This window comes from Erinaceus europaeus, chromosome 11 (assembly GCF_950295315.1).
Source record: "Erinaceus europaeus chromosome 11, mEriEur2.1, whole genome shotgun sequence".
Taxonomy (NCBI): domain Eukaryota; kingdom Metazoa; phylum Chordata; class Mammalia; order Eulipotyphla; family Erinaceidae; genus Erinaceus; species Erinaceus europaeus.
This window is the reverse complement of record NC_080172.1, coordinates 409,956-430,700: the sequence shown is the minus strand read 5'-3', so window position 1 is coordinate 430,700 and position 20,745 is coordinate 409,956. Positions and strand designations below refer to the sequence as shown.

General features: G+C 45.4%; 1 protein-coding gene across 1 annotated transcript in view; it reads right to left on the bottom strand.

The window, feature by feature from the left end:
• Positions 1–15,186: 15,186 nt before the first annotated feature.
• TNPO1 (transportin 1) overlaps positions 15,187–20,745 on the bottom strand; it is a 76,010-nt gene continuing 70,451 nt past the window's right edge. Inside the window, exon 25 of the mRNA XM_060201028.1 lies at positions 15,187–20,572. The gene's annotated coding sequence lies outside the window, so the exon portion shown is untranslated. The remainder of the gene's footprint in view (positions 20,573–20,745) is intronic.

Genomic DNA, 20,745 nt, shown 5'->3' with positions numbered 1-20,745 from the left:
GCCAGGGATCAAAGTCAGGGCCTCATGCTTGAGAGTCCAGGGTCATCTGCTGAGCCCCTCTGGGGCCACAAGTGGGTTTTTTTTTTTTCTTCTATCTTGGGTAACGACATAGTTTACCACAGGTGGTACAGCTCACACGACAGCTCTCCTCCACACAGCGATTCAGAGACTAACACACGCTTCACTCTTGGAAAGGAGAGAGATTTTCATGTCTGGCTGGCAGAGTTTGCAAGTGACATGCGGTGTCTCTTCAGTCACTTGATAGAAGTCTTTTATTTCTGGAATATTCTGCTGAATTCTGTCTTAAATAGTTGGTCCAAGATGTTCAATGGAATGAACAAGCAGCAACAGCTGGGTGAGGTTTCCCTTTGTCTTTTATCATCTTCTCTTCCCATCCTTTGTCACTTAGCTCTTTTAATTCTGCCCTCTGTACAGAATTCTTGGTGTTTTCAGCCAGATTCCATTGTGCTGTCTCCCAGGCCATGTTCACATCTGCAGGTGTGTTTTCCCTTCTCTCTGGGTTCTTCTAGCTCATGCTTCATCAGCGTGGACAAAAGCATCTTCCTGTTTTTTTTTTTTAATATTTATTTATTTTCCCCTTTGTTGCCCCTGTTGTTTCATTGTTGTTGTTGTTATTGATGTCATCGTTGGACAGGACAGAGAGAAAAGGAGAGAGGAGGGGAAGACAGAGACGGGGAGAGAAAGACAGACACCTGCAGACCTGCTTCACCGCCTGGGAAGCGACTCCCCTGCAGGTGGGGAGCCGGGGGCTCGAACCCGGATCCTTAAGCCGGTCCTTGTGCTTTGTGCCACGTGCGCTTAACCCACTGCGCTGTAGCCTGGACTCCCTCTGTCTGTCTTTTTCTATCTGAAAAAATTGGCTTGGAGTGATGACCCAAAAAGAACATTTGAAAAGCTTAATTTGACAGATTTTGTTTGTTTGGTTCAGTTTGGCTTTGCAGTTTTTTTTTTTGGTGTCCATTTTTGGCTACTACATAGTGATATTTATCACTTCCCATTTATTTTGCCTGGGTTCTCTTAACTCTCATTCTTTTTTTAAAATTTTTTTATATTTACTTATTTTCCCTTTTGTTGACCTTGTTTTTTATTGTTATTGTAGTTATTGATGTCATTGTTGGATAGGACAGAGATAAATGGAGAGAGGAGGGGAAGACAGAGAGGGGGAGAGAAAGACAGACACCTGCAGACCTGCTTCACCGCCTGTGAAGCGACTCCCCTGCAGGTGTGGAGCCGGGGGCTTGAACCGGGATCATTATGCTGGTCCTTGAGGTTCACGCCACATGTGCTTAACCCGCTGCGCTACCGCCCAACTCCCAACTCTCATTGTTTCTTACCTCTCTCTCTCTTTTAACATTTTATCTTATTTCCATGAGAAAGAGAGGAGACCAGAGCATTGCTCAGCTCTGACTGATGGTGGGGCGGAGATTGAACCTGGGATCTGGGAGCCTCAGGCATGAAAGTCTTTTTGCAGAACCATTATGCTGTCTCCCCTGCTCCTCTCTCTCCCCCCCCAAAATTTTTCCTATGGTCTCTCTCTCTCCAAAGATCAATACATAACCGCCTTTAAACAAGGTGGCTCTCCACAGACCAGATGTTTCCTGGCATTTTATGGGAGAGGCCAACTCGGAACTCATGACGTGGAGAAATCTCTGAGCAGGGCTGTATGTGTGAGTCAGTTCCGTTAGACTGAGCATCTCTGCAGCCTGCCTGCGGTCAAAGGGATGTCACAACACAGCTTTCTCCTCCTCCCTCAGCAGCAGCTTCCTGGAAAATAGGGTTAGTCCACGGGGCTTCTCCCAGCTGTTTCTCAGTGTCAGCCTCACCGCTGAAGTTCCCACCACCAGAACCTTATTCCATGTTGGGGTGGGAAGGGAAGCTCCCTCATCTCCAGCTTGTACACTGAGTTTCTCGTGCGGTCACGCGTGTGGTTAGGTGTTTGTTTCCCTGCGATCTGAGCTCTGGGGTCACGCGTGTGGCTGGGTGCGTATTTCCCTGCGATCTGAGCTCTGGGGTCACGCGTGTGGCTGGGTGCGTGTTTCCCAGCGATCTGAGCTCTGGGGTCACGCGTGTGGCTGGGTGCGTGTTTCCCTGCGATCTGAGCTCTGGGGTCACGCGTGTGGCTGGGTGCGTGTTTCCCTGCGATCTGAGCTCTGGGGTCACGCGTGTGGCTGGGTGCGTGTTTCCCTGCGATCTGAGCTCTGGCGTCATGCTTTCCTGTAACTCTTTGACCTCTGCCACTTCTGGAATCTCTCCTGTTTCAGCTTCATCAGCTGTGGAGTTGCCACGACTGTGCTGTCTTCTTCATCTGAGCTTTCGAAAAGAAGGGGCAGGAGGACCTAACTTTTCTTTATTAGTTAATATAAACTAGGTATTTATATTAAATAAATAAATTTGCATTAATTTTACTTAAAATTTAATAGGTCTAAATCCAGTCTAAATTCCTTTTCCCTTCTGGGAAACATCTTTTTATCAGGTAGGACAGAGAGAAATTGAGAGAGTACAGGGAGATAGAGAGTGGGAAAGACAGACACCTGCAGACCTGCTTCACCACTCATGAAGCACACCCCCCTTTGTAGGTAGGGGATGGGGGCTTGAACCCAGGTCCTTGAGCTTGACTATGTGCATTTAACTGGGGCACCACCACTCAGTCCTTTGTTTCCGTCAGCCTTTTTTTGTACACAGTCCACTTTTCTGTCGGATCTGGCGCTCTCCTACTGCTCTTGGCTTCTCCACAAGGTGTGTGGTTCTTCGACTTCAAGTCTAGCCTGAGCCTTGTTCACAGTCAGCGTCTCTCCATCCTTGTCTACCTGCCACCGACTGCATTTTGCTGACAGCAGTCTTCCCTGGAACTGCTGGGGTGAGGGGATCCTGCGGTAACTGCTCTTCTCCGCATGACTTCCCTGGCCCTCGGGGACATTGGCCTTTTTCTCGCAGCTGTGGGGAGTGAAGCCTGGTAGATGTTTAACCGCCGTCTGGAGGGGAGGAAGAGAGCCGTGACCTGCATTTGGCATCGATTCTAGGCTGGCCAACTTCAAGTTACAAGAAAAAGCACGTCAGTGAGCAGGAGTTGAGAAGAGCTGTGTTTTGAGAGTCCCACCAAGAGCCTGGCTTCAGCCACCGGTCTGCAGGGACAAAGCTACACTGGGGAGACAGAGAGCCAGCCGTCCAAGCCTGAGGCACCGAAGGTCCCAGGTTCAGTCTCCAGCACCAGCTGCCAGAACTGAGCACTGTTGGAGCAGGGCTGCAGGTGTCTCTCTGTCTCTCTCCCACTCTCTCTCCACCTTCCCTTCAACTTCACTGTCCTATCAGATATAAAAAAGAAAGAAAGAAATGGCTGCCAAGAGCAGCGGATTTGCACTGATAAATACAAAAAAGAAGAAAAAATGCTGCTGGGAGCAGTGGAGTGCACGGAGGCCTCCGGTGGGGAAAAAGTCACCCATAGCTGAGGCTGCCACCCGTTAGGCTGGAGTGTGTCTGATGCTTCCAAGGAGCCTGGGCACGGGGAGCTGTTTCTCACCTCACCTGGGCTCCAGCAGGGAGCAGGCTGGCCAGGCTGGAGATCTTCGCGGTGGCTAAAGAGGAGACGCCTCTGGTGAGGGGGGGCTGCAAGCCAGAGAGGGAGAGAGATGCCTGCAGCCCTGATTTACCACTTGCAAAGTCACCTCCTTCAGCTGGGGACTGGAGGCTTGAACCCAGGTCCTTGCCATTGTGATATGTGCGCTCTAGCAGGCACAACACCACCCAGCTCATAAATCTTTTTTTTTTAGTAGGGTCACTTAGTTTGTCACTGGGGACAGAGTTCAGAGACAAGAGTACAGGACTTGGACGAGTGAGACCCAAGGCTCAATACGCAACTTTTTCTTCCCCCAAGGTTACTGCTGGGGCTTAGTGCTCGTACAGGGAGTGCGCCCTGCGCTCAGACCTCAGCTGCCTCTGTCTGGATTTATTCGGACGGTCAGCCCCAGACCTCCACCACATGACTCGCTGCTGCTACTCGGACGCCAGCGTCTGGAAGGCGCAGTGTCTGCGGTGGAGTCTCCTTCAGGCCAACTGCACGGCAGGCATGTCTCCAGAGCTTTCTGGGTCAGCCCGAATCTTCACGACTGCTTTCTGAGGTGGACACAGCCAGGTCCAGTCAGTCAGCAGCTGAGGCGGAACCGGAGCCTCCACGAGCCGTGGCCACTAATGAAGCAGTAGGGGAGAGGCCTCCAGTCAGGTCTGTGAGGAGGCAGAAGCTAGTTCTGTCTCCATGGAAAGTCCCAAGAGCCCCAGGCCGCAGGTAGCAGGGTCACCCTGAGTCACCTCCCCGTGACAGGACGTATCTACAAGAGTGGGAAGACCATCTCCCTTCTCACATGATTTAAAATTTTTTATTTCTTCATTAACTGGATAGAGACAGCCAGAAATCAAGAGGGAGGGGTGATAGAGAGGGAGAGAGACAGAGAGACACCTGCAGCCCTGCTTCACCACTCGTCAAGATTTCCCCCTGCAGGTGGGGACCGGGGGCTTGAACCTGGGTCCTTGCACATTGTAAGATGTGCTCAACCAGGTGCGCCACCACCCGGTCCCTCTCACATGATTTTCTTAGAACGCTGGCGCTTGCTCTGAGAGCTGATGTTTATATTTCTAATCTGGACAGGATTGTGACTACAGCAAACTAATGCAGACTTCTGGTTCTCTCCCTCTCCCTCTCCCTGCTTCCAGGGTTATCCCTGCTCTCTGCCTTCACAATGAATCCACTGCTCCTTTTTCCCATTGTTGTTGTCCTTGTTGCCCTTACTGTTACTGTTATTTCTGTTGTTGGACAGGACAGAGAGAAATGGAGAGAGGAGGGGAAAGACAGAGAGGGGGAGAGAAAGACAGACACCTGCAGACCTCCTTCACTGCCTGGGAAGTGACTCCCCTGCAGGTGGGGAGCCGGGGGCTTGAACTGGGATCCTTATGCCAGTCCTTGGCGCTTTGCGCCACCTGCGCTTAACCCGCTGCGTTACCGCTGGGCCCCTGGGACCTTTTATTTTTTTAAAGCTGCTACACAACTGTTTACTAAACTTCCCTTCATTTTGTTTTAATTTTTTATTTGTGACTAATAGTATGTAAAAAGATTGTAAGGTTACAGTGTCAAGTAGCACACCACACCCACCCCCAGTTCTGTGTCCTCACCCTGCGCCTCCCAAAGAGAACCACCAGAGTCCTCACGGGTCTTAGAAACTGCTAGCTTGCTTCTGCCCCACCCCCAAGCTCATGGGAATCAGATCCTGGAGTCCACATCTGAGTGAAGCCTCTGGCAGCTGTCTCTCACCTCTTATCTCACTAAGCATCACCAACTCCAGTTCCACTCATTTTGCCCCAAAGGACACAGTATCGTCTCTCTGATGGCAGAGTAGTATCCACGGAGTGTCCATCCCATCACTTCTTTACCCAGTCCTCTGATGACGGGCATCTAGGCTGCTGTGAACAACACAGCTGTGAGCACAGGGCTGCACGTGTCCCTTCTAATTAGTGTTTGAGTGTCCACTGGATAAATGCAAAGAGTGGGATTGCTGGGTCATAATATAATTCCATTTTTCTTAGCTTAAAGAGTCTCTATATAGTTAAGACATCATCTTCACCACAAGTAGGGCCCCAAAACAATATTATCGAGATGAAAGTAAGGAAAAAATTAACTTATTGCAAAGAAGGGGGTAGAATGGAAATTAGCTAATCTTGATCTTCATGTTACATGGGGAGGATATTGCATCTGTTAAAAGCTAGAACTTAGGGAGTTGGGCGGTAGGGCAGCGGCTTAAGCATACCGTGGCTCAAAGCACAAGGACTGGCTTAAGGATCCCGGTTCGAGCCCCCCGGCTCCTCACCTGCAGGGGAGTCGCCTCACAGGTGGTGAAGCAGGTCTGCAGGTGTCTGTCTTTCTCTTCCCGTCTCTGTCTTCCCCTCCTCTCTCCATTTCTCTCTGTCCTATCCAACAACGACATTAACAACTACAATAATAACTACAACAATAAAAAACAGGGGCAACAAAAGGGAAAATAAAAAAAGCTAGCACTTAAATTTGTGACTTGTTTTACTGTAAACAGCAGTAACAAAACCTCAAATAGTGAATTTATTTCAGTGACCTTGGGTTACTCACATGTCAAATAAACAAACTAAAAGACATTCGTAAGGCAATAATTTCATTATGTTAAGAAAAGACATATGTGTTTAATTAATGAATATTGTCTATGTACTTTTTAAAAATAATTTTTAAGTATTTATTTTCCCTTTTGTTGCCCTTGTTGTTTTTCATTGTTGTTGTAATTATTGTTATTGATGTCATCATTGTTGGATAGGACAGAGAGAAATGGAGAGAGGAGGGAAGACAGAGAGGGGGAGAGAAAGACAGACACCTGCAGACCTGCTTCACCGCCTGTGAAGTGACTCCCTTGAGGTGGGGAGCCGGGGGCTCGAACCGGGATCCTTACGCCGGTCCTTGCGCTTCATGCCCTGTACACTTAACCCTCTGTGCTACCTACCGCCCAAGCCCCTTTTTTTTCTTTTTTAATCACTGCAGCTTCATCACTCTAGATCAAGTGTTTCACACAGGGAAGGTGGACACAGAAGCTCGTTTCCTGGCTCTATAATGTTTTTTTAAAAAAAATATATTTTGAGAGATGCAGAGAGAGAGACACACACACACAGAGAAATACCAGCTCAGCTCTGGCTTATGGTGGTGAGGAGGCTGAACCTGGGACTTGGGAGCGTCAGGCATGAGAGTCTTTTTGTATAAGCACTATGCTGTCTCCCTCCCTTCTACAATATCTTTGTCTTTCCCACCTTCCGTGTAACCCAGTCCAAAAAGTAAAGTGGCCCTGGAGGTGGTGTAGTGGATAAAGCACAGGATTTCCAAGCATAAGGTCCTGAGTTCTATCCTCCTATCTTCTTCATGAATAAATAAAATTTTAAAAAAGCATAGGAAATTCTTTAGTTTGAATGTTTTCCTCTCTCTTTCTCCCTCCCAACCTCTTTTTTTTTAAATTAATTTTAATTTATTAACCAGAGCACTGTTCAGCTCTGGCTTATGGTGGTGTGGGGGATTGAACCTGGGACTTTGGGGCCTCAGGAATGAGTCTGTTTGCATAACCATTATGATATCTACCCTCCACCCTACCTTTTTCTTTGCTTTTCTCCATCACCACCAGGGTTATCGCTGAAGCTCTTTGCTTGCACAACAAACTGTTCACGGAACCTTCCCCTTCTCCCCTCCCCCCCTCCCTTCCTCTCTCCTCTACTTGATAGGACAGAGAGAAACTGAGAGGGGAAGGGAAATACAGACGCCACTTGTAAAGTATCTCCCAACACCATAGGTGGGGAGTGGGGGCTTGAACCCCGGTCCCTGTGCACGGTAATGTGTGTAGCCAACTGGCTTGTGTTGCCACCCTGCCTGACAGCATTTCTTTCTTTTTTTAATGTTTAAAGTCGTGATTACTAGTAAGTCACAATATTGTATGACAGTGTATAGTTCCAGACACACCTACCATCAGAGTTCTCTCAAGTCTTGGAAGCAGCCTGCTCAGCTCTGGTTTATGGCGGTGCAGGGGATTAAGCCTGGGGCTTCAGCACTTCCGGCACGAGAATTTCTGTGCATGACCACTGCACTATCTGCCCTGCTTTTTTTTTCATGTTTATGTAAATCAGACCTTTAGATTCCACATGTGTGAAACCATCTGGTAGCTGTGTCTCACCTCTTATTTCTCTAAGCATAATCTCCTCCAGTTCCATCCATTTCGTACCAAAGGACACAGTATCTTTTTGACTGCAGAGTAGTATTCCATAGAGTGTGTCATAGTTTCTTTAGCCAGTCACCTGTCGATGGACATTTAGGCTGTTTTCACACTCTGCCTATGCAGCTATGAACACAGGCTGCACGTGTGCCTTCTAGTTAGTGTTTGAGTTTCTGGATAGACGCCTAAGAGTGGGATTGCTGGATCATACAGTAATCCCGTTTTTATCAGCTCAAGGACTCTCCACAGTCTTCCAAAGGGCCTGGCAGTGTTGTAACTGTTGTTGGGGGCTCTATGCGGTGGCTCAGCAGAGCCCACGATACATCAGGAATGGGTTCTGATTTTGGGCAGTGCAACTTGTAGCGTCCTGGGCTCCGAGCGGGTGACAGTTTAGCCAGGAGCAGTTCTTGGCTGACCACGGGGCTCTGAGCTAGACCGAGGGGCTAGCTGACCGTGGTTTGTCACCTCCATGACCAGCAAGCAGACGAGCTCAACAGGCTGTTCAGATGTTGGCTGTTACGAGCTGACAGACACAACGCTCTTTCTTGAACATTTCAAGCCATTAGGACGGTGACATGGCTCAAGTCCGCGGCAAGGTGGACTGAGCACAAGAGTCACGGGGGTTTCCACTGTAGTGGGGGCCTGGGGAAAACATCCAGAAATGGAAAGCCGTTCCTTCTTACTGGGACAAACAGAATGATGGCGACCTTTTGGACACTTGGGCTGTGTCCTGCTCTGCCGTGGGCACTGCTCAGGGCCGGCCCACCCCGCCCGCCCTCATTCGAAGACGCTTGGGAGCGTGGTACATCCCCACCACCGCTCTGCTTTTCTCCTGCCTATCTCTGAAAGTGCATCTCTCCCTCTCCACCTCCCTTTGACCAGATCAAATATAAAACGGCAAATGATGATTTAACACTGCTCTACAAGATCCTAAGACTCCAGGGGACAGTATTCTCTTCCCTTCAGCCAACAAATGTGTACGGAGCACCTTGTGTTTCAAGAAGCCTTGGGCACTGCAGACCTCGGAGCAGACAGAACCAAGTCCCTGCCCCTTTGAGAATCCCACCTGTGAAGCCCCTGCCACAGTTTGGCCTGGCCAGCGTTTCCCACACCCTCGCTAAGCCAAAGGGAGGCGCCTGTTGCAGACTCCACCTGGGGCTGGCGCAAACCAGAGCCAGGACCTGGTCCAGCACATAGGTGCACAGAACCGGCCTTGTCGTGTTCTCAGGGGAGACGAGTCCCTCTGCTAGTGGGGGGCAGCATCCGCACTTAAAAACTGCTGTGAGAAAAAAAGGGTCGGGATTATTTTATGTGCAAATGTCATGTTAAGCGAGGCAACAGAGGAGACCGCATGTTCAGTGAGCGGCTAGCGAGAGCTCCCAGGTGAGGCTAGGTAAACGGCGCCCCCAGTGCGCAGGCCGCACAGCAGTAGCCGGCGGCACCTTCCCTGCACAAGGTGGGGTGTGAGCTCTACGTTTCACACATGGCTTTCTGTCTGAGAAGCTGCAGTTGCAGTGAAAATGTCAACTAGAGGAAAAGCTAAACGGGGCCGATGGGTGTTATTTGCATGGGCCTGAAGCTTCAGTTTCAAAATAGACTGACCTGAAATGACTTTGAACTAATCTGCGTGGCTTTGCCTTTTTATCCAGACCTTCTATTCTTCCTCCTTTCTCTGCCACCAGGGATCCACTGCTCCCGCAGCCTTCCTTCTCCATGAGAGGGGCTGGGAGTGAGAAACAGACACAGGCCTGTGGCTGACTGGAAGGGGGAAGGAAGCAGGAGGGAGCAGGGCTCACATGATAGTGTCGACAGGGTGTGCCACTGTCCCCATCTTTAGTCAGGATTATAAAGTCTGCAGGGCAAAGGGAAAGGTCGGTATGCCTACAGCGGACAGAAGGCCATGTTTTAAATACTCACAAGGAGCTATGCAGGTACCACTTAGTTATTTACCAGAGTCCTGCTCAGCTCTGCTTTCTGGTGGCGCGTTCGGAGCAGAAGGATCGTGCTATCTCCCCAGCACTGTTTCAGGGTAGCAAGTTACCTCCAGACACGATCTCAACCTCAGCTCTAAGACGTAGCCGTCCTGATTTTGTATCACGCTATAAACACATCACTGCATTTCCAAAGTTTGGAAGTTTCAGGGCAAAGCCCTGAACTCACGGACCAGGAGTATAGGAGGGCAACAGAACCATGAGCGAGGCTAACATGGTGGATAGAACCTTGGTCCAGGGGACGGAGTGTCAGGTGCAGCGGAGAAAAACTGGGAGGAGTTAGGGGAGAGAAAGAGCAAGATTTGTATTTATTTTTCTAACTACAATGCCAGCATGAGAGTTTCTGTTTTCTAGTACATAGAGTTATTCTAAGGTAAATGCCTACGGAGAATAATTGCTCCTGAAGTGATTTCCAAAGTGCTTGTATTGACCTTAAGAGCCTGCTGGGCTTCTAGTTAAAGGTGGAGACAGGAGAGAAGACAGGACCCCACAGCATCTCTCAAGTCCCAGGTGCTGAGGACACTCTCCTTCCGCGCCACTTCCTTGCTGTGGTATGGGTCAAGCGCTTAGGGCATGACTATAGTCAAAGGGTTCACACATACGTACAGACACAATTCCGGCACTTTCCCCCTAAGACGTTTATGTATTCCATGAGCTCGAGAAGCCAGAGCAGCACCCTGGCACCTGTGGTGCTTGGGACTCAGCTCTGCATCTTGAAGGCTCAAAGCTCTGCCCCCCCCCCCCCCCCACATCCTGCATTGCAAGTTGCCTTCTTCTCATCTGCCTTCAGTTCTAGTTTACACACCTGCCAGCGGTGTGGGAATTCTTACGCCCACCCTTTAATGTCGAAGCAATCTAAGAGCTATCACACTGTACCTGGCTGAATTGATACTTCAGCTCTCTACAAATTACTAGACTTTGTCTCCGACTTGTAGGAGTTCCTAATTAGAGACCAGCACTGGCTTATGGTGGCACTAGGAGCCCTAGAGATTTACTGTTTTCTGTAAAAGTTTTTACTTTTTCATGACGAATCTTTTTTTCCTTTTTAAAATTTCTTTATTGGGAGATGAATAGTTCACAGTCAACAGTAAATACAACAGTTCGGACATGCATAATGTTTACCAGTTTTCCACATGGCAATACAACCCCCACTAGGCCCTCCTCTGACATCATGTCCCAGGACCTGAACCCTCCCCCGCTACCTTTCATACTAAATCTATAGACATTTAAAAAGACCAGCCACTGAGAACAGGGAGCCAAGATGGCGGCTCGGAGATACACCTGGTGTGAGCTATGCAAGGAAGCTGCTTTCACCCTGGGAATCTCGGGAGAGGCCACCAGGTTCCAGATGCTGCCATGATGCCAACCCGGCCTCCCTGGACAAACGACCTCACCAGTGTGTCCTACAGTCCCGATTCCCCAGAGCCCTGCCCCACTAGGGACAGACAGAGACAGGCTGGGGGTGTGGATCCACCTGCCAACACTCATGTTCAGCAGGGAAGCAATGACAGAAGCCAGAACTCCCACCTTCTGCTCCCCACAATGACCCTGGGTCCATGTCCAAGAGGGATAAAGAACAGGGAAGCTATCGGGAGGGGGTGGGACATGGAGTTGTGGGGGTGTTGTCTGGAAATGCCCCTCTTATCCTATGGTCTTGTCAATGTGTATACATTGCATATGCCAATGCCTATGTACAGCCATTGGAACCATTCAGGGTGAGTCATGCCTGCACTTCCGATTCAGTCAGCAATCCTGGCATGCAGCATGAGGTAGGAATCCCAGTGTCTGCCAGTGCCTATCTGTTAATTTCTTTTTCTTTAATTATATTTATTTTCCCTTTTGTTGTCCTTGTTATTGGATAGGACAGAGAGAAATGGAAGAGAGAGAGGTGGTTAGAAAGACAGACACCTGCAGACCTGCTTCACTGCCTGTGAAGAGACTCCCCTGCAGGTGAGGAGCCCAGGGCTTGAACTGGGATCCTTACGCTGGTCCTTGTGCTTTGCGCCACGTGTGTTTAGCCCGCTGCATTACTGCCCGACTCCCCAATTTATTTTTCACATTAGTGGCATGTACTTATTTCATGTTTTTAGGCTTAGTTCTTTTGAGTTACTCATCATGAACTAGTAGCTTTAATTCCTATAGCTACTAAAAAAGTGATAGCAATTAGATCACCCTGTCATTCGCTTAAAAAAAAATACATTAGGGAGACACCTGCTGCCGGCTCTGCCACGTGTAACCCTCCTCTTGCCGGAGGGGACTGGGGGCCTGAACCCAGGACTCTGAGGTGGCAACTTGTGCGCTTTACTGGCTGCGCCCACCACTGCCCGATCCCTGACCTTAACCTCACCTCAAGCGCTTTTCTTCTGTTACATAGTGACATGAGGATCTCATATTGTGAACAAAGACGTGCCGGCTCCGTGCTAGGATCCACTCCTTGCGTGAGGCTGAGCTTATTCATGACTGGCAGTAAAGCAGTGTCCCTCGTCTCCACTCATTCTCCACAAGCTCCTAACAACTCAGCTTTCAGAAGTCAGAGCTACTCTGCGTAACTTGAGGTGGAGAAGGGGAACAGCCCGCGGCCCTTCTCTGTCCCCACAGCGGACTTTTTCCAGGTGAGATGCTGGGCGTCACGACCGGCACAAGGTACTGCCGTGACCAGCGCTGAGCACACACACTTGCTCACTCAACTGTTATGCAGACACGTGTGAGGGCCTGAATCTGATCGCCGGCACACGGGCCGGCCATTCTAACAATCTCTCGCTACAAATCTTTAAAAATGTGGGGACTACAGGGCCAGCGAGGCAGCTCAACCAGTGCAGTCTCAAGTGTGTGAGGACCTAGGTTTGAGGCCCTAGCTACCGCAAGGAGAGCAGGGGAGCAAGCGTGTCAGTGACCCCAGCTACTACCAAGTGCAAAGGAAACTGCATTTCGATGCGCCACGCTACACTCTGGTTTCCTTATTCAATTCTAAGGCTTTGTGCCGCAGTGCTTTAGGTCTGACTCCTGCACCTTCAGGTCCTCACTCAGCCCCAGCTGTGTGTGCAGCCAGCTGATGTCAACCCGTCTCCAAGGCCACCTCCACACAGATGCCTGTTTCCTGTCCCGGCTAAGGCACTGTCTTCTCCCTAGCAGCTCAAGTCATAACTTTTTAAAGTCTTAGGAGCCCTTTGTGGATCCCCTCCTTGTAACTCATGTCTAGGATGCTAGCAGATTTCGATTTCTTCTCTTAAAACACAATCCGATTACCTTATGTGACCCTCTACTCACTTAAGTGTGGGACTATCCTTGGCCACTCAGCCTCATGTCACCTCCCAGGGCTCCATCTATACCCTTTGTCTGCATGCATCAGTCACACACCATGTACTGGCAGTTCAGTTTACACCGCACTAAGCCTTCACCTGGCACCTTCCTAGCGCACACGACCAGTGCAGCATAACGATTTTGAAATGATGTCATGAGTCCAAGTTCCTTTCCAGAGGTCCTGAAACTGTCAGGCCAGAGCAATGAAAAAGTACTGTTTGGAGAGGACGTAGTAGAAGCCCCTGATGTGATGACAGAATCAGCAGGTCCCTTCACAGAACAGACCCATCATTAAAGGATGCAGGACTGGACCACCTCAAGACCACAGACCTCCAAGAATCACCTCCAGGTGGCCCAGCCCACCCAAAGGCTTGGTTACAGCACCAGCAGTGGCGAGAGCTTCCAGTCTCCAAGTGGTGGGCCTCTGCCTCTCACTACACCCCACCTACTCGTTTCCTCACCGGCCTGCTCTCCTGTTGGAATGTGAGTTCCTTGGGACCAGAGAGCTGTGCCGGTGACTTAACACTCAGATTTAGCGACTACTGTTAAACACACATAAAAAAAAGCTGATTTTGTACATAAAACCCTCAAATCTGGAGAAATCCTTTTAAGTCAGTTTACACAGACGATAGCAACCACCGAGATTACTGCTCAGTATGAAAATCAGTATCCATGACCATCTCCTCTTGATGTGGTAACCCCCTGCAAAAAAAAAAAAAGTGCATATGCACACGCGCTTGAGCACATTTAAAACTGGTTTCCAAGCCTTACGAATCATTTCTGCATGTTCCACAGTAAGAGTGGCATAAATTGCGTATACTGTTCCCCACTGTAATGTTTAGCAGGTACACCCGGATATAAAAACACTGCAAACTCACTATTCATGTGTACAGAAATTTCAGGTCTTTGTATTACTGAGCAGTTGTACTTACTTTTCTTCATCTGTTCCATGATGTTCTTAAAAGTCAACGTAAGCCTGAAATAAATACTTAGAATACAATAAAAATTGCCAACAAGATTGCTAATAGCAAGTATATAAATAAACCACAGCTTTTTCAACAGTGTAGTAACTGAGACATTATAGGTTGTACCTTAGAGGCAGTGTTAGAGACCCTGTGAAGTTTCAGGAAGCTCCTCGATAGCAAATCAGCACAAACTACTCAGATTACAAGAGGAAAGACGGCTACAGGAGTGTCTGTGTAGCAACAAGTGTGTGCAAGTCTCAACTGCTACTTCCCCAGTAACTACCAGATATTCACATGCAGTGTAAACTATTGAAGCTTGTTATGGATTAAAGATAAAGATGGACATCAACTAAAGTGAAAATATTTTAACTCACACTTTAAGCTTGTGCTTTGGTTTCACTTAAAATTTTTTTCTTAGCTTTGGGAACAATATAAATTTGTAACTGCAAATCAGAATTCTAAATAACTAATTGGTCTTACCACCTTCCACAACTAAAACCCTACAACCATAAATCATTCCTTCAGAATGTGTCTTTTACAACTGATATCCAAATTTCAATTGTTTTTCCTCCAACACATCTAAAATATCTCCATTATCTTGGGCTGTACTGATCTAATCTCAGATCCTCTTGTTTTAAATAAAACAGACACACACTTCCCCCGAAATGCAGCCTTTCATTAGTAATATGCAGCTATATCATAAAGACCTGCAGCTGGAGAGGAAGCTATTTTCATAAATATGTTACAGAAACTATCTCAGTCTTTAAAGGATAAACAGGGAATGTCTCACTAGAATACACATTTATGCAATTTACCTTTAAAGCTGCTCACTTTTTGGTGCCTTTTTGACAAAGCAGGTCCCTCCCCCCCAAGCTCTATCTAGAGAAGTAACAATAGGAACTAACCTGAAGTGTGGGGGAAGTAAGTCTTTTACTCTGTGCTACACAACAATTAAAACATCCAAATTAAAAAAAAAAACCAAAAAACATCCAAATTAAAATCAGATGTTAGTGCTCTAATGTGTAAGTTAGGAAAAAAAAACAAAACAAAGACCCTTGAAAACAAAATCAAACAGAATAACAGCACAAGACCTATCTGGAGATGAAGAAAAAAGAGAAAGCTCGTGTCCTTCCATAAAAACCAGAGTGAAACATCTATAGTTAAACAACTTTATTAACATAGTCAAGCAGTGATTAACATTCACATCTATTATGTCACATCATACAAATGTAAATACAAAAATTACTACAGTACAATATATATTCTCTGCATGATCCAAAATATTTGGTGGCCCCAAAAAACTCTCTTTAAAATTCAGCAGCTTATCAAAAATTAAAACCGTATTCTATTTAAAATGAAGATCTGTTAGCACAGAATTAGACTTCAAGAAATATCAATTTAGTACAGCTGGAGAAGTTGCAGAAGGGTATGTTTGAAGGACACATTCTAACATAGTGTGGCAGATACAGGAGACATCAGATTTAAAGCTTTTAAGCATAACTCATACAACCTAAGTTGTCAGCAGAAAGATAGTTATTTATAACTAAAGCTAAACCTACTAAATTATTGCACCCAATGTTAACATGAGTCATTAAAACTGTTTTATAATATGAAGTCATAAATCACACTTAAATATCTCTTATCACAGATAATCTATTAAGTAAAATTAATTATACAGTATTGTCTAATTATTATCTCCATAAAATCATCCAATCTTAATTTGGTTTTATGTTACAGAGGAAGATAACAAAACAATATGGGGAAAGCTCAACGGAACTCCTTCATGAGGCTCGATTACAGGAGGCCGACACTGCCTTACAGGCTAACCACATTAGAGTAGGCATTTACAAGACAGGCTTGCAAAGAGCAATTCTGGATAATATGAAGCCATGGCACAAGGTATTCTATGGTGAACAAAAAATTGTAATAAAATATAAACTACTGCTTTCCTAATTAATTATTGAAGTAATTATTAGCAAATAGATTTGGTTTTTAAAATGCACAAGAAAAATCATTAAATCATGCATATATTAAGAAGTAAACCCACAATACATTCTGGGATACAAATCACGATAAATAGTTGCTATAATTTAAATGCAAACCTTAAAATAAATATGCACTAATTATGCTTAGAGAACCCTCTACTTAAGTAATACCCAACAGGGAGGAGACATTTACGTAAGACTGAAAAAAAATCACAAATCATCTGGTAAGTGTAGAAGGAAAATTTTATGTAAAAAATTAATTTTAAAGAGGCATTAAGAAATATCTCCATATTTAATAAGATATGAAATACTCAGTTGGTATATGATGGTCTTGGCTATCATAACTAGACATAGCAAGCATCACACAGCTCTTTGTAATAAAGCCAATCTCTCCAGGCTCTTTCATTAACAGCACTAAGTCTCAACAGTTAGTGTTTTCTCCCTAAAGAAAGCAACTGATAAGCCCAAGTGTGGGGTGTTTACAAAGCGCTATCAACACGAAGGGACGTTAAACTGCAGTTATGCATGACACACTCCTCTCTCAGGAAGAATGCTTTTGCACCGTTGTGTTAATACATTCAATATGAATAACAGAGACTGCATGAAGAAAAAAAAACTATCTTTTTATGACAGAGGATTTAAATTAAACCTAAATTAAACAGTTTAAGACATAGTAGTTTAACTCTGGCATTTCAACTATGCTGGGTATATCAGTAGAGAGCATTTTCAATTTCCCTACAGGATCTGGTGCAACGGAGAACCAAACTGCACTTTCAGGGCACAACTACATGCAAAAGGGGGAATTTATACCACCCTACTCTGCTAGGATATACATCGAAAAAGAACCAGACTAAATGGGAAGATTTTCCTTGAAATATACTAAAAACCAAAGACTGTATACCAGCATGTTACACTAAAGCAAAAAGGATACAAGAGTATTCACCTGAGATAAAACTTGTATCTGAATATCTTATAACTGAGTAGACAAAGCATTTCAATAGTCAGTTTTAAAATATACATCTGATCCTATTTTACAATATATGCAGTTTAAGCAATTTTGATCAATGAAAAAGTCTTAACAAAAAAGTCACAGTGTTTATCAATGTTAATTACAAAACGTATGCTACTTATTTTATTTTTAAAGATGTAATGGCTTGGTTAAGTGTTTTAAAATCTATTCTGAAATCTAACCTGCATCATAAAATCAAGTAGCAATAATGTAAAGCATCAGAACTGGCTCTTAAAGATTATTTACATGTTGACTATTTGGGAAATAATCAACCAAAATATAAAAAAAGTGATTTTTTAAAAAACAGTATGAAGTTTTTAAAGAGATTAGACAATACAAAAAGCAAAATTCTTTCCTGACTCAATGACTGCCTGTGGCACAATGTAACATGGAGCCGCCCAACATGCGCCTAAATGAGAGTTAAAAGAACCTTTCTGTCTCCAGCTCAGGTCGCTCAGCAGCTGTAGTTGTTAGAATCCTTCAAAGAGAAAAGCTCAAACAGGAAAAAGAAGGCATATATAAAACAGTAAACACTGACCTCCTGAGGTTCCTACAACATAAAAATATTCAAGTAGAAATCTACATCACTTAGCAGCGGCTATTTCTGTAGTCAAGCCCACTAACAGCGCCTTAGTGTGTGAAGAGCAGATGGAGTGAGCCTGCTTTAAGCATGCCGCGAGGCAGAAACACTGGAATGTAACACAGACGGACTCACAATCTCAGACATTCTAGCGACATTCAAACTATTACGACTACAGCACAAGAATGAAGTTGCTATATACATATCCCATGTCGTATTAAGTTCTGTCAGAACAACAAATGCTAAATCAGAGCTTACCTCAAAGGGGAACAAATGGCTTCTGCAAATTCCTGCTATCTTACACATCTAAAACGCAAATCGGGAAGAAACCAACCACCTCGAGGCAGAGATGGGGGCACCCAAACGAAAAGCAAACCCCATCCAATTTCAGGTTCCCAGTCACATTACTGTAACTCTTACTTTCTATTTGTAAATAAAAAAATTTAAATTTGAAAACAGGTTTGAGTGTGGATAAAAAAAAAACAGGCATTCTTGCGCACCTACCTAACCAAAAAGAAAATTTTGATCAAACAAGTGACAACAGAGCTTTGCGGTCAATAACAGATCCAGATAATCTCACTGGAGGGTGTTTATTTTTCTTCCACATACATAAAGTATTTAGAAAGCATTTTCTGCCATTTTCCCCCAACTTATACTTACTGCCCACAGTAGAACACTTAAAAAAAAAAAACCCTTCTAGATGCTATAAAGTATTTGAAACACTATTAAGTATCACTAGAATTTAAAGATAAAATAGCTACACTGATCAGGTTTTAAAGACTAAGTAAAGCAGATTTTGAGCTACATACCCTTTGGATTCAATTTATAGAAAAAAAAAAAAAAAAAAAAAAAAGGACATTAAAAATGAGTAAGTTAGAGCTAATAGACGGAAATTTGCAGAGCCAAAGTAGAGGAAAAGTGAAAGATACATTAAACACACACACACAACACGTCCAAGTAACAAAACCTGCATGCTAGCATGCATCTGGATACTCTGCCACGGTGTCTGCAAATCCACACACACACAGCTCAGAATTCAGTGCAACGGCTGTGCCACTCAACACCTGCAGGGAGCAGGCCATGCTGAGGACCGACTGCTTCTGACAACGGGCACTCGGTATCTATTCTGCAGTGCGACGATGACAAGCTAAAATAGAAGGTTGTTATGGCTTATCATTTCTGTTGCAGGGTTTTAAATATGCAGCATTGAAAAATGGAAATGTGGCTTCATCTCTGACCAGCAGAGCTACAAAGAAAAAGCTCCCCATTTTCCTTGGTCATCCAGACTGACAGAGACTTGCACTTTCATATGGACACAGATCAAGTGTACCAGTTGGGTTTTCACATTCACAGTATATAAGAAAATACACATGGAAGAAAAAGTAAAGGGTTAACTTAACAAGGATTTATTCACAGAAATACATGTAAGTAGAGAAAAATAACAGAAAAGCTAAACAAATGAAGAGGATCCGAACCAACTTTCACTCTGTAGCTTTTGACTTGAACCCTTTGTGCATTTCTCTAGGGCACAGAGCACCACCAACTCGCACCAATACAATGTAGAAGCCCTGCATTACACCCATTAACTTAAACATATCTTAAGATCATGCTTTGAACAAAAAAGAAAAGAAAAAAGAAAAAAAAAAAAAAGAAAAGCCTAGAAGGCAGTATGTTGAGTGGGAACAAACACCGGAATACCAGTCACGTCTTCAGGTCTACAGTTGTCTTACGTGCCAGCTAACATCTACGCAGCCGCTCTGATCTTTCACCACGGCCTCCCAGCTTCACAAGTACCATAGAACATGCAGAAAGCACATCACACGACAGCACAGAGGCAAAGGTTTCGCACAGGTATACCAGCTTTCCACATTGCGCAGGTTACACACGATACAATATCAATCTTATCCCTAACAGATCCTAAAAAGATACTTCAAGGCCTAGCTGTAAACTACAGTACTTTATATCTATATTCTTATTAAAAATAAAATCCACAAATCTTTTTTTAAAGAAAAAAAAAAAAAAAGAACTTTAAATGCAGGGCGATAATGACTGGTGACTGCCACGGGCACTGGTGCCAGAGGTCAGGGCCCAAGCGTCACTACGTGAGGCATGCACGCTGCCTCCTCACCACTGCGCCGTCCAGCACAGTGAGCCCTAAACTGCACTAGCAAATAACATCTTGGCCTAAAAATGAAATCTGATCAAGTACAACCATCAAATCATTCACTACATTAATGTTTTAATGCAAAAGTATGATGTCGACCTTTAGTCTGATAAGCCTAGCCCTCTATGTTCCTCCCTCCCTGCCCACCCGCGAAGGCAGGAGTCAGGCAGTTGCGACTCCTTCGGTATTCCACAGGGTGCTTCACTGTTTCAATTTGTTTTGTTTTATTCCAGCTTTTTTGGAGGTGGGGGTAACCTTAAACGGTAGCTTCCAAGAACCCGCTTCTATGGATAGGCAAGCTGATCTTAACTCGTATTAATTTCATGTGTCATCTTCATCAGCATGCAAAACCAAGGCCCCATCACAGGGAAAATTTACAAAAACTTTTTAATTAAAAAAAAAAAAAAGGGAGGGGGAAGCTCCTTTACTGCCTGTGAGCCCAGTCCCATCTTAGGTTTCCTGGACTCCGCACCCTATGCATCACGCTTATGGTTCTTGTTTGGTACAGTTCCCCATAACATTCCAGAATGGGCTGCTCTGTGAGTAGATTGAACAGATTGGTTTTTTGCTTCTTCACATCCAGTGCAGAGGTGTAATTGGAGAAAGATCTCCACTCACAGAAGCTCCAGATGTTAAAACATTTCCCAACGTCGACTTAATACAGTGACGGCAACACCTCCCTCCCGCCCCTCCCAGTAGGGTTGGGACTGTACTGTGTCCCTACTGGGTTACCCTTCCCCCCTGTAAGGGTAACGTTTTCCCTGGCTGCAGAGGCTCCTTCACAGTCTCCAAGACTGAAGGACCTACAAGAGAAACAAAAACAATTTTATAGTTTAACCAGAGTTTTCATTTTTAAAAGGCCAGAGACAGAAAAACAATCAAGCAACAATGTTATCTCTACCTAAAGAGATCAAGAAATTAGAGACAAGTGGTGTGTGCAGAGGACCTGCAGACAGGTGTGAAGCACTTCACGCCA